General features: G+C 39.7%; 1 long non-coding RNA gene across 2 annotated transcripts in view; it reads left to right on the top strand.

The window, feature by feature from the left end:
• Positions 1 to 2,768: 2,768 nt before the first annotated feature.
• The window catches only part of LOC139440164 (uncharacterized), a 192,237-nt gene continuing 180,996 nt past the window's right edge, over positions 2,769 to 14,009 (top strand). Inside the window, exon 1 of one of the 2 annotated variants that reach the window (XR_011650273.1) lies at positions 2,769 to 2,856. This is a non-coding gene — a long non-coding RNA (uncharacterized lncRNA). Of the gene's footprint in view, positions 2,989 to 14,009 lie in introns of both variants that reach the window. The other variant, XR_011650272.1, reaches the window with a different exon arrangement.

The raw sequence follows: 14,009 nt of genomic DNA, 5'->3' as shown, positions 1-14,009 counted from the left end.
AAATGAACTCTACCTGCCTTGTTAGCAAGCAGATTATTTAGGGTATTTTGATAAATTAATATTTTCTTCAAAGTACTATGGCTTCAGGAGGCATAACAGCAGCACACATTATACCTTAAAAACCATCATGCACTAATAGCTCAGCCATATACGCTTTCAGGAGCAGCCATGTTCATCAGTTGTCTTTGCCTGCAATGAAACCAATTCCGTCATTATGTTTTGTTTTCCAATAGCCAAAATTTGTTGTGACTCCACCTCTAACATTCCTAAAAAAGGGTTTTAGAGTGTCTATTAGATGAAAGGATAATGTATGACTTAGGAAAAACCCAGATTCTTTTTGTTGACTGAGTGCTGATAGGAGGACTTTGTGGGGACAGTGTTAGAGTAATAGAGGTAGAGTTGAAAGTGACATGAGCGAAGCGGACTTGGCCCAATGGATAGGGCATCCGCCTACACATGGGAGGTCCGCTGTTCAAACTCGGAGCCTCCTTGACCCCTGTGGAGCTGGTCCATGCGCAGTGCTGATGCGCGCAAGGAGTGCGGTGCCATGCAGGGGTGTGCCTGTGTGGGGGAGCCCCATGAGCAAGGAGTGTGCCCCATAAGGAGAGCTGCCCAGCACGAAAGAAAAGTGCAGCCTGCCCAAGAACGGCACCACACACACACGGAGAGCTGACACAACAAGATGATGCAACAAAAAGAAACACAGATTACCAGTGCCGCTGATAAGGATAGAAGCAGTCACAGAAGAACACAGCGAATGGACACAGAGAGCAGACAGCTGTGGGGTGGGGCAGAGGGGGGGCAGAATAAATAAATAATAAATCTTAAAAAATAAAGTGACTTGAGACTGTGGTTAGAACCAGAACTGTTGCATGGAGTCAAAATTATACCAGGTTGTAACCCTGCAACTTCTGTGATTTGAGTGTATATGTATACACTATGTATATGTATACAATATTACATGTATATGTATACAATAATACATATGTATATGTATACAATATTAGGTGCTAGAGTTGAAAAAGTGATACCAAGGTCAATACTGAGAATAGGGTAGGAGGAGGGAAGCAGTTAGGACTAAAGCTGTGAATGTCAAATTAGTGCTTGGTATGTATTACAAGGGGTGAGTGTGCTGTCCGTCAGGGCATAAAGTATATTGGTCCTGTCCATAGTCTGTGTGTGTGTGTGTATGTGTGTGTGTGTGCATGCGTGTGTGAGTGGAGAGTGAGAGGCCATTGATGGAAAGTTGTTCACAAATGATGGAGCAGAATGGGAAGTAGTTTTGAATGAGAAAATAAATTATGTATGGATAAATGTTGATCCCCTTGTCTTTTAATGAGTTTTACTTTTTTTCTCTAAACAAATTACTTTTTTACAAATTTGGTAACTGGAGGAAGAAATCTTTTTGATATGAAGCTATTTTAACTGTGAGAGGACAAAGGTCTTTGGTAAAACTAGCAATGTTACCCCTGGGCCCAATTCACAAAAATGTATATACTAGCAACATAGCTCTTTTAGCTGTTAAGCTGTCTCTAGTGCCTGCTTACTCAATGTTTCAGGGTATTCTATTTCCCCAGCAGGATTCTACAGCCTTTTCAGAGCTGATGTTAGAAATTTTTTGAGGTTAACTCTGTACACAATAAAATCCATATCTCACAGGTTTCACCTCAATATGTTATGTCTCATTGGAAAGTTTACTGATCCTATATAACTTTCTTCACTTCCTTTGGGTTTCTTCCAGCACTAATTTTGGCCCATTTCTCTTTTAAAGCAGAAGTGTGGAAGGAGTTGATTGGTAAATTTCACCAGTATTATTAATCAGCTGACATTGTTTTGTAGACCTTGAAATATTTTAAGTTGCATTGGGAGCCTGTGGCTTGACAGTTTTAGCTGGACCTTTGAAATCTCTTAGGACTTAGGAAGAGGCATAGATAGCACAACACTGGTCCTTTGCTTTGTGGGTTCAGGACTCATTTTCTTTGGGCAAAAAGTTGTTCTTCAGTATTTTAAATTCATGCTATGGTGCTTTGATTACAGGAAGCGCTTCACTGTCATTAAGTATTGATGGAAGTGATGATGGTGATGTAATCTTATGAGACCATGTGCCCTTAACAGTCTTAAACCTTGGCTCCTCATTCCTGCTTAACCAGCACGACTTTCTCCGGTATTTTCCAAGTTATCGAGGAGTTGGGTCATCTGAAGAAAATCCCAAATTAAAAAAAAAAAACTCACCAGAAATTCTATGGTATCTTAATTCAGAAAGTAGCCATTCTTGTGAACCTAGGTCACCATACTTTATCTGATCAGACACTTTTAATGGAAACACCTGTATTGAATACAGTTGATATTTTCACAGCTGGTAATCCAAAGAATTGCTAAACAACCTTAAGTGAATTTAACACCCTACTTTTGGGTTCTTATCCACTGCAGCATGTAAAATTTAAGTACTTCAATGCTTGATCTGCTGAAAGAATGAAGGTTCAGGGAGTGTCATTCGTTTCCTCTCATTTATTTATTTAGTCAATAAATATTTATCGGGAGCATCTGCCATGTTCTAGATGGGTTAGGTGCTGGAAATACGTCAGTAAAAACACACATACAAACTCTCAGGGTGTATAAAGATGTCATTGTTAAGAAAATGATCTTTCCACTGAGGGCTGACTCATGAGAAAGATCGGATTGTGTAACGTTCTAGGGAAAGAACTTTCTAAGTAGAGGGAAAGGCTTATGAAAAGGCCCTAAATGGGGTGATAGATTGAAAGGAGGTCAGTGAGCTGGGAGCAGAGTTGGAGAGCAAAAGGAATTCAGAGAAGTTGGCTGGGACCAGATCCTGCTTTCCTTAGTAGAAAGACCACAGTAAGGAGTTTGTGTTTTCAGAAAAGTACCATGTACCTTATTCAAGCAAGGGGGTGATATGATTGCTTTACACTTTAAAATGTATGGCTCCAGTGTGGAGAAATGGATTGTAAGGTGTAGAACCAGAAGCAGGTAAGCACTGTTGTATTCCAAACAAGAAATCATAGTGACTTGTGTAGACTGCTGGTGCCAGGGAAAGAGAAAGAGAGCATTTGAGGATATGTTATAGAGGCAGAGTTTTTAGGACTTGCTGATGGATTTGATTTGGGGTTGGGGAAACATTTTTCCTATGCTTTGTCTGTTTTAAGGTTTACTTTTCAATCTGTAATATCAACTAATATTTACCCAGGGCTAAGAAGCCAGGACTCAGAAGTCCTATTGTTTTACTATTGAAGGACATGAGACTAAGAGTTAAAGTGACATATTCAAAATTATACAATAAATTAGTGCAGAACCAGAATGCAGCTACTGACTCCCTACTCCTTGTCTAAAGTTCTTTCCACCACAATATATCTACTCTCTTGACAATATCTTTTTAACAATATCCTTTATGATAAAAGTTGATTATTTGAAAAAAATGAAGGTGAAATTTTTGGTCTAATTTTAAATGCAAGCCAACCAAAAAATGCTAATACAGTTAGCAAAGTCTAAAAATGAGAATTTTAAAGAAGGTGGGCAGAGAATTTATACATAATAACCATAATAAAATAAAGGACAGTAATCGATTATAAAGCTGCTGATCACTGGATACCCGGTATTTACTATAATGACTTTCTTCTCCCTCTATCTTTTGGATTTTCATTTTTGTTCTTTAGGTTCATTATTGTATAGGATGCCAAGGAATGAAAAAAAGACTTGCAGAACTTTTGATCTAATTGTTGTCTTATAGATGTTACAATCTAATTCTGTTCACTTCGTGGGTACTGAAATTGAGGCTCAGAGAAGCTAAGTGACTTGCTCTGGGTTTCATAGCTCGTTACAAGTAGCTGGTACATATCTCTATGGATTTCCAGTGACTGGTGCATCTACTGGTTTTTAATTAATAAAACCCAAAATCTGGACTTTCATTGTTCTCATATGTGATTAACACCAAGATATCTCAAGTTCTCTAGGCTCCAGGGTTTACCTTCTTTTTATTACCTATCAACTTCCAGGCCCCTCAATCAGCAAGAGGCCTGGTATTTTAATGGGCTCTGCTTGCCTCCTCTCTGTCTGGCTTACTGCTCTAGGCTGCCCCTTGGGTTACTGTAGCAGTTTTATAGCTGCCTCACCTGGCTGCTTGGAGATCTCCTCACATTGCTTAAATCTTAGCATGTCCACAGTTCCCTTGAGTAATTTCCCAAGCACTGCTAAGACCAGAATATGTAGTTAACAAAACTTTACCAAAGGTTTGAGAATAACAGAAAAGAATTATACTGCAGATGGAAAAAAAGTTACCTGGATATTAGCTATCACTAGAGTTCATTGGCCAGACCTGTCAATAAGAGGTCCCCATTGTCATCACTCTTTCAGCCTTCCTCTGAGCCCAGTCTTGCCGCCATATTGCAGGGACCAGCCTAACATTCTGTGGCCTTTACCATGTACCTCCAACTTGGAACCCAGGCCTTCAAGTCCCTACTGGCTTCAGGGAGTCGAGAAAACTCTTTTTTTTCCTCCCAGAAAGACACATCTCAATCCATATTGATGATAACCTTTGATAACAGTATACAGAGAAGTTTACTCTTCACAGTCTCACACTTTCCATTTTCATATGAATTTGGGCTTTAATTTGACACAATCAAAATGCCATAGGGGGTGAGGAAGGAAGATGGCTGTGCCCAGTAGCTGGTGAAGAGAGAGGACATGGGGATCCCAGGGAGCAGCCAGACTTGTGCATTTATGGCTGGATCCTGCCCCCCCCCCCCTTCCTCATGCTTCCTGATGGTTGGGTAGGAGGATATGTCTGGTATCTAGAAAGAAGAACTGTACAGGAATCCTCTCACAAGTTTATGCCTTTTTTCTGGAACACCAATACGTATTTCAGCACTTTAACTTCCTCAAGTGCATGCATCTTTGGGACAAGCCAAACCAGAAATATATGAGATGAGACCTCTTTCATCTCCTGGCCTATTTTTGTCTAGAAAGCCAAATTAAAAGGAGTTCTTCGAACTAGAATCTGCCTCAATAATTTAAGGCCCCATAGAAGTGGGAAAAGAGAGAAAAGATGAAAAATAATGGAAAAAGATGAAGCTTCAGGTGGATGATTTGCCAGAAACTTTGGCACGATTATCCAAAATCAAGCTCACAGGGAGCTTTTGTTTGTTAGTATAGAAATACAAAGTTAGCTTTATTGCTCCAAAAGGAATATTTTGAAACTGCTGATCCTCTCTTAGTAATTTTCCTCTCTTCAATTTAATTTGGATGTGAAATCAAATTGTCTGAATTCTATTTACACAGAATTGTAAATAGTATTACACTATAAGTATTGCACTATATATACTCTTATTTGCAATTAAAGTAGAATATTAATCCTGATTTTTAAAATGCTGTATTTTTCCTAAGATATTAGAGTACCCCCTATCTCCCCCCACAATGAATGATGACTCAACCTCTGATTAAAAAACAACAGAAATCCCCCAAAACACCAAATCTGTTGGCAGCTTTGAAATAGCTATCACTTATACCAAATAGCCAGCTATTAAAACTTCATTCTTACTGGGTTAAGTTTCAGAACACCACACATAATTATCGGTAGAATTTCCCCCATTTCTTCACTGCTAGTGGTCTTCCATTACCATCTTCAAAACTTGTTTCCAACCCAACCTTTCCTAGAAGCCTAGTTAGAGTTATACCCTTCAAATCAGCACTTTATTCTTTTTTTTTTATGTATTCTTCTTTTTTTTTTTATTTTATTGACTTTGTAATAATATTACATTAAAAATATATATGTGAGGTCCCATTCAACCCCATCCCCCCACCCCACCTCTCCCCCCCCCCCCCCCAGCAACACTCATTCCCATCATCATGACACATCCATTGCATTTGTTAAGTACATCTTTGGGCACCTCTGCACCTCATGGTCAATGGTCCACATCATGGCCCATACTCTCCCCCATTCCATCCAGTGGGCCCTGTGAGGATATACAATGTCCGGTGATTGCCTCTGAAGCACCATCCAGGGCAGCTCCATGTCCCAAAGACGCCTCCACCTCTCATCTCTTCCTGCCTTTCCCCATACCCATCAGCCACCATGTCCACTTTTCCCAATCCAATGCCACCTCTTCTATGTGGACATTGGATTGGTTGTGTCCATTGCACCTCTATGTCAAGAGGAGGCTCAGATTCCACATGGATGCTGGATGCAATCCTCCCACTTTCAGTTGTAATCACTCTAGGCTCCATGGTGTGGTGGTTGTCCTTCTTCAACTCCATCTTAGCTGAGTGTGGTAAATCCAATAAAACAGATTGTAGGTGCTGGAGTCTGTTTATTCTTCATACCAGTTACTTAGTTCGCACAGTGCTATTTTGCCATATTTCATCCTTTGAATGTGTGCATTCTTCTAATTAGAACACAAACACTTTAAAGACACTTGCTTTGTTTTATGGCCCCCTCACTCTCTCTTCTCCATGCTCTCCATGTTTCCTATTTAGTACTCAACAAATACAAAATATTTCTTGGCAGACTAAAATCTGTTGCTTAGCTCCCAAATGTTGCCAAAGGCCCTAATCTTACTGCACTGCCATTTCTATTTTGCCAATGTACTTTATTTCCTCTTCCTATTGAATGTGCCCCAAATCTAGTGCCTACTGCTTGCTGTATGTATTTGGACAGGACATCCAGATGAAACTGCCATTCAAGAGTATTGTTTAGATTTCATTTCATGTGAGAAAATTTAATCTTGAAATGTCATGCTGTGATTTTCTGTTGTATAACCCTATTGAAAAGAGTATGCTGAGAAGCTGGAGGCTAATGTGAAGCCAGTGTGTCATAGAGGCACTGCTTCATCCAGGAGGACTGTATGGTCTCATGGATTGGCAGGGGGATGCTGGGTCTTCAGAGGGCAGTGGGAATGTGGTCAGAGGCCAACAAGTGAGTGGAAGGGAGTGGCTAGGCAAGAGAGTCTGACCTACCAGGTCTCATTGAGAACAGAAAGACAAAGTAAGGGGGAGAAGGTGAGAAGGACCGGGCCACTACATCCTCAGACTCAACCTTGGCCTGAAAGCACGCAATATGGGAGGAGGAGGTGGAGAGAGGGGATCAAGGAGTGAGTAGTTTGTATATCCACACTGAGGAGTATCAGTAGCTGAAGTCACAGTGTCCGTAGTATTGAAATTTGTTTTCTTTTTTTTTTTTTTGGCAATTCCATAAGGTCTTTATTTTATTTATTTATTTAAAAATATTACATTCAAAAAATATGAGGTCCCATTCAACCCCACCGCCCCCACCCCCTACTTCCCCCACAGCAACACTCTCTCCCATCATCATGACACATCCATTGCACCTGGTAAGTACATCTCTGAGCATCGCTGCACCCCATAGTCAATGGTCCACATCATAGCCCACACTCTCCCACGTTCCATCCAGTGGGCCCTGGGGGGATCTACAAATGTCCCGTAGTTGTCCGTGAAGCACCACCCAGGACAACTCCATGTCCCGAAAACGCCTCCCCATCTCATCTCTTCCTCCCATTTCCTGCACCCAGCAGCCACCATGGCCACCCTTCCCACACCAATGCCACATTTTCTCTGTGGACATTGGATTGGTTGTGTCCATTGTACATCTATGTCAAGTGGGGCCTTAGATTCCACATGGATACTGGATGCACTCCTCTGAAATTTGTTTTCAGTCCATAAAATAAAATAACACGTCTGATAAATGTCTTCATTACCCACCTCTGTGTCTAGCCTCACCCGATCCTCCTTTTAATATTTAATACCATGTGAAAATTTAGGGAACTTTGCTTTTTTAGAGTTTGAATTCATGAATATGCTCAAAAGAGCTAGTTGAAATCCATTTTTTGGTTATTTTCCCAATGTAATCTTATTTTTCTTAGAAAGATGAAAATGATCCCTGACTAGGAATAATCAAAAGTAATTCATGGTAAAAATCTAAAACTTATATATCTACAATGGTTTTAATATTAAGCAAAACTACTTCTCTGGGTGTGCAAAACATGTTTAAACCCCTATGTATTTGAAGGAGTTGACATACAGTATATAACTAACAGAATGCAGAGTGGGTACATTTGGAGCTAAAGAGCTGGGGTTTCAACCTCACCTCTATTCTTAATTTTTTTTTTAAGATTTATTTCTCTCCCCTACCCCTCACCCCCCAGTTGTCTGTTCTGTGTCCATTTGCTGCGTGTTCTTCTTTTGTCCACTTCTGTTGTTGTCAGCAGCATGGGAATCTGTGTCTCTTTTTGTTGCGTCATCTTGCTGTGTCAGCTCTCTGTGTGTGTGGCGCTATTCCTGGGCAGGCTACAATTTGTTTCGCGCAGGGCAGCTCTCCTTACAGGGCATACTCCTTGCACGTGGGGCTCACCTACAGGGGGGACACCCTGCATGGCACAGCACTCCCTGCACACATCAGCACTGAGCGTGGGCCAGCTCCACATGGGTCAAGGAGGCACGGGGTTTGAACCGCAGACCTCCCATGTGGTAGACGGACACCCTATCCACTGGGCCAAGTTCACTTCCCAACTTCTGTTTTTAATTAACTGTGTGAACTGGGCAAGTTACTGAACCTCCTTGGGTCTAAGTTTCCCCATCTGTTAAATGAGGCTGGGGATAATAGTATTCATTTTATAGGGCATTGGCAGCTTTAAATGAGTTAATATGTGTAAAGTATAAAGAAAAATGCCTGGTGCACAGTGCAAAGAAGTGTTACCTGTTATTATAATTATACTACTGTGGTCTACTTTTGCAGTGAGATCATGTTTAAAGGGCTCATGGGTGAAGATTTTATTGTTAATCACTTTTGCAAATATTGGAAGTTGGATTTTCTTTTCTATGATTGAAGAGGATAAGTGAGTGTGTATGTGCATGTGTGTATGGTGATTTTTAAAATCGCGTGCTTATTAATTTCTGTATTACTCAATACCGGAATAAATTCTCTTTTTCAGTAATACTGAAAATATTCTACTTATGAATAGGTCATTTCTCATCTTAACCACCAGGGAAAGAATCTAATCCTAAAGGTGGAGCAATTTCAGTAGAGGTGTGAGTCCACAGAGTTCTCTTTATATTAGGGGCCAAAGGAATATTTTAATTTTCTCTGTTATGCTCCAAACACATCCCAAGCTGTACTGGGACTCTCTCTATAAAATAAAGGGGCTCTTGCAATTCAGCACCTCCTACACATAGCTAATTAATTAGAATGAGAGGCAAAGAGCAGACAAGAATCAAGTTCATAAATATTACATATTTTTATTAATAACATGCAAATGATCTCAATTAAACCTTCTTTTTCCATGAGTAACAGTCTCACACTGCAGGTTTGTTCCCTTGTCCAGGAGCTTCAGAGGGGGTGGAAATAACCTGAAATTTTAATACAAGGAGACTCCCTCTTGGCTTAACAGACTAGCTCTAGTCTCTCTTCATTTTGCAGCTTCTGACAGTAGCTTTTTACCAGTTTCTGGGACCCAAGTGACTAAAGGAGAGGCCCGTGTTTTCTTGAGCTTTCAATGAGCCATTGATCTTAGAAAAAATATTTAAATGTCATGTTAAAGAAGATTTCAAATCAAAACACATATAATTTAGAGACAGAGATATGCCCCTTCCATGTAATTATCCAATTTTGTGATTATGTAATTTTTCTATGATTGTTTTTTAAAAGCTTGTCTTCCCCTCTAGATACAGGGGTCATATCTATCTTATTTGCATTCCATTTCCAGTGTTAAGTATACCCCTAGCATATGGTAGGTTCTTTGTGATTTGATGTATGTTTATGCAGAGGCTGATGCGAGGGCCTCATATGGCTTCTTCTTTCTTAAATTGAAAAATACTTTTCATACAAATAAAATTTACCCTAAGTATATACTTTTGTGTGTTTTGACACATGTTTAGAGCCATGTAGCCTTTATCACAATCAAGATATAGAACAGTTACTTCAGTCACCCAGGTTCTTTCATGCTGCTTTGCCATCAATGCCCTACTTTCATTGTTGATTCTTAGCAACCATCACTCTCTTTTCTGTTTCCTATGGTGTCGCCTTTTCTAGAATGTCACATATGTAGTCATACAGTGGGTAGTCTTTTGTGTCTGGCATATTTCACTTAGTATAATGCTTTTGAAATTCATCAGTGTTGCTTTGTGTATCAGTAGTTTTTTTCCCTTTCATTTACCGAGAAGTAATAGAGAAAATGTGACAGCTTGAAGGTTTTTGTGGATCACAGAAAAGATCATATTGTTGAAGTTCATCCATTCCTGTGGGTATGGGGCCCTTTGATTGGGGTGGATTCAGCTGGGGAGACTTTGATTGTATTACTTCAGTGAGAGGTGGCTCAGCGCAGGTCTTGGGTCTTCTTGCTGGAGTCCTTTATAAAAGGAAGACTGAAGCAAAGACACACAGGGAAGTAGCAGCAGAGACTGAGAAACTCCAGGAGGCTAAGAGAGAAGTCCTGGGGTCCAGAGGCTGGACTCAGCAGAGCACAGAGGTACAGAAAGAGGCCACTGAGAAGCTGATTGGAAGAGAGAGGCGAGATGAGCCATATGCCTGATTGCCCATGGCTGAGCATGGGGAGAAAGCATTGCTTGATGCTTTGATTTGGGCAGGGCAACCGTTATGCCCTGCCATGTGCCTGACTCCCACAGCTCAGCTAGGAGAGAAAGCATCTTTAGAGTATGCCTTTATGTGCCTGATTACCCATAGCCAACCTTTGGTGAGACAGCATCTCTGATGATGACTTGATTTAGACCTTTTCTACAGCCTCAGAATGGTATGCTTTTAACCTAATAAATTCCCATTATAAATGCCAACCCATTTCTGATACATTGCTCACAAGAGCTTTTAGCAAACTAAGACAGTAGATTTTTAGCAATTTTGTTGAATATGTATAAAAGAATATAGACCTGGAAGCAGACCTACAAATGATTAATTGAGGAAATATAACATCCTAATCTATGAATGCTTGCTGAGTATCTGGGTAATATCTTAATTATTCTCTAATGTTAATCATTGTAGATAATAAAGACCAGGCTCATATTTTTCTTCACATTTTAAAAAATGGAATAATAGTTTTCTGAGATAATTGGAATATGTAAGCACATCTCTAGTAGAAATGAAATTATTATTTTTTATTTCCATCAAATCTCTGAGTTAGCATCTTGGTATCATCCCAGAAAATCTTCAGTAGAGAGCCTTACACACAAGTTTGAGGGAGATTGCCGGTTTCAGCCTAGATTATCCCTGTGAGTACGGGCACTGCCTTTTTCAAGTTAAAACTTAGTGTTTCAACTAAAATGTTCTGAGAATTATCTTATTTAGATGATAAAAAAACTTAAAACATATGCTTGCTCACCTCTACACTTAGAAAAATGAAAATCAAATATTGGACACATTAAAACTTTTATCTTGGATTCTTGATGATGAGCATTTTTTGCAGTGCTTATTAGGATGATGAAAAGCAAGACTTTGATACTCTGAAAGTGCTAAAGTTAAGTGATTGAGATGAAATGGGAAATCAGGCTGTCCCTTCTATCATGACACCATAAGATCAAGGAGAGACAAAATATATGAGGAAAGAGAACTGGAAACAATGAAATGTGGTTTCTACTTCAAGTGATTTAACCTCATGTGACAATTGATGTTCCCCTTGATAAAAAAATGGGATATAGGGAAGTGGACTTGGCCCAATGGATAGGGCATCCGCCTACCACATGGAAGGTCTGCATTTCGAACCCTAGGCCTCCTTCACCCATGTAGAGCTGGTCCACATGCAGTGCTGATGCACACAGGGAGTGCTGTGCCATGCAGGGGTGTCCCCGCATAGGGGAGCCCCACGTGCAGGGTGTGCGCCCCGTAGGGAGAGCCGCCCAGCGCGAAAGAAAGTGCAGCCTGCCCAGGATAGATGCTGCACACATGGAGAGTTGACAGAACAAGATGACGCAACAAAAAGAAACACAGTTTCCTGATGCCTCTGATAAGGATAGAAGCGGTCACAGAAGAACCCACAGCGAATGGACACAGAGAGCAGACAACTGGGGGAGGGGGAGAGGTGAGAGAAAAAAATAAAAAATCTTAAAAAAAATGGGATATATAATTAAGTCCCGCCTATGTCACGAGATTGCCATTCTGTATTTTGAAATGTTACTACAAATGTGAGCAATAATATTGTCTTTGGATTGTCTGTCCCTTTTTCCTGTGTGATATTTGGTGATGATGTTGCCTTCTCCACTAACTCAGAAATGGAAATCACTGCTGGGAAAATTCATCATTCACTCCTTTGCAATAAAGTTCTCCATGATCACAGAGGAATCTTATTATATTAAAAAAAAAAAACTTAGGTTTTAAATAAAAAAGGATAGGATATATGACCAATACAATTTACTTTGTAGAATTCTCCATATACACTTTAGAAAATGACTTAGTACAAAGCAATTTCCCAAGATCTTGCTTGTATACTTACTATGGACCAGGCACTGTGCTAAGAGTTTGACATATATTTCCTCATTGAAAATTTCAAAACATCCCTCTGAGGTAGCCAAATTTTATAGATGAGGAAAACTGGATCTTAAAGAAGGTAAAGGACTTGTTTAAGAGCACACAGTGATAAATAGTGGAAAGGGGATTTGAATCCAACTCCGTTTGATTCCAAAGCCAGATTTTTAACCAGTGGTGTGCTGGTCAACTGGCTTTTCAGGAAAACACGCACACGCACACGCACACGCACCCGCACCCACACCCACCCACCCACCCACTCACACACACACACACACCTACACACCAAAAACCCCTGATTTACAGCATTTGCCAATTTCCATGGTGTAAGGTGTAAGTAGTTCCACCTTGGTAGATTTCAAGCTACCAACTATTTAACAGTTGCCTTAACAAAATTCCTAAATATTTAACAATTGACTCTTAGTAGCCAGTATGAATCCATCATGCAGCTGGCTTAATCAACCTATCTTATTGCTTCTGTTCATTTTTTAGTCTCTGGAACTTGAGTACTTGGGGTTAGGTACTCCACAATTGGAGAAGAGTGACTGCTTACCGCTACAATACCTGAATATTTATATAATCAAAAACCATTTGTCTATGAAAACCCCCTCTCTCTCATTTTGATTTCTGAACACATCCCTGTTGAACTGGGGTTTATTTCACCCATGTTATGAGATAATCTATAGCATTTACTCATGATTTTGACTGTTAAATAGTTTGACTCTTTAATGCTTTTTGTAAGGTTGTGAAATGGTTTGAGGAATCTCTAAAGTAAGTCAGATGCTTTCATGAGCCTTTAAAGGCACAACTTCAAGGTCTACATATAAAATACATTTATACAGTGATTTTTGGAGGTGATAGATTTTAGTGTTTTTTAAAAATTAATTAACATACCATAAAACTTACCCTTTTAAAATAATCCAGTGTTTTTCTAGTTATATTCACAAAATTGTGCAATCATTACTGCTAATTCCAGAAAATTTTCATTATTCCTAAAAGAAACCCTGTACTCATCAGCAGTCACTTTCCATTTCCGACTCTCCTAACCCCTCACAACCACTAATCTAAGTTCTGTCTCTATGAACTTCCGTTTCCATGTAAAGTGGGATATCACAAAATGTGACCTTTCATGTCTAGTGTCTGTCACTAGGCATAATGTTTTCAAGGTTCATCCATGTGGTAGCATGTACCAGTATGTCATTCTATTTATGGATATATAATATTCCAGAGTATGGATATATAATATTCCAGTTTGTTCATTCATGGACATTTGAGTTGTTTATACTTTTTGGCTATCATGAACAATAATACTTCCATGAACATTCAGGTACAACAAGTGTTTGCATGGACACATGTTTTTATTTCTTTTAGGTGTATACCTAGGCATGGAATCGTTGGGTCATATGGGAACTCTGTTAAACTTTTTGAGGAACTACTACACTATTTTTCAAAGCAACTGCAATATTTGACATTGCCACCAAAAATATATGAGAGTTCACATTTCTTCATATCCTGG

The sequence above is a fragment of the Dasypus novemcinctus genome, chromosome 12 (genome assembly GCF_030445035.2).
Source record: "Dasypus novemcinctus isolate mDasNov1 chromosome 12, mDasNov1.1.hap2, whole genome shotgun sequence".
Classification (NCBI taxonomy): Eukaryota; Metazoa; Chordata; class Mammalia; order Cingulata; family Dasypodidae; genus Dasypus; species Dasypus novemcinctus.
This window is presented reverse-complemented; position numbering and strand designations above follow the sequence as displayed.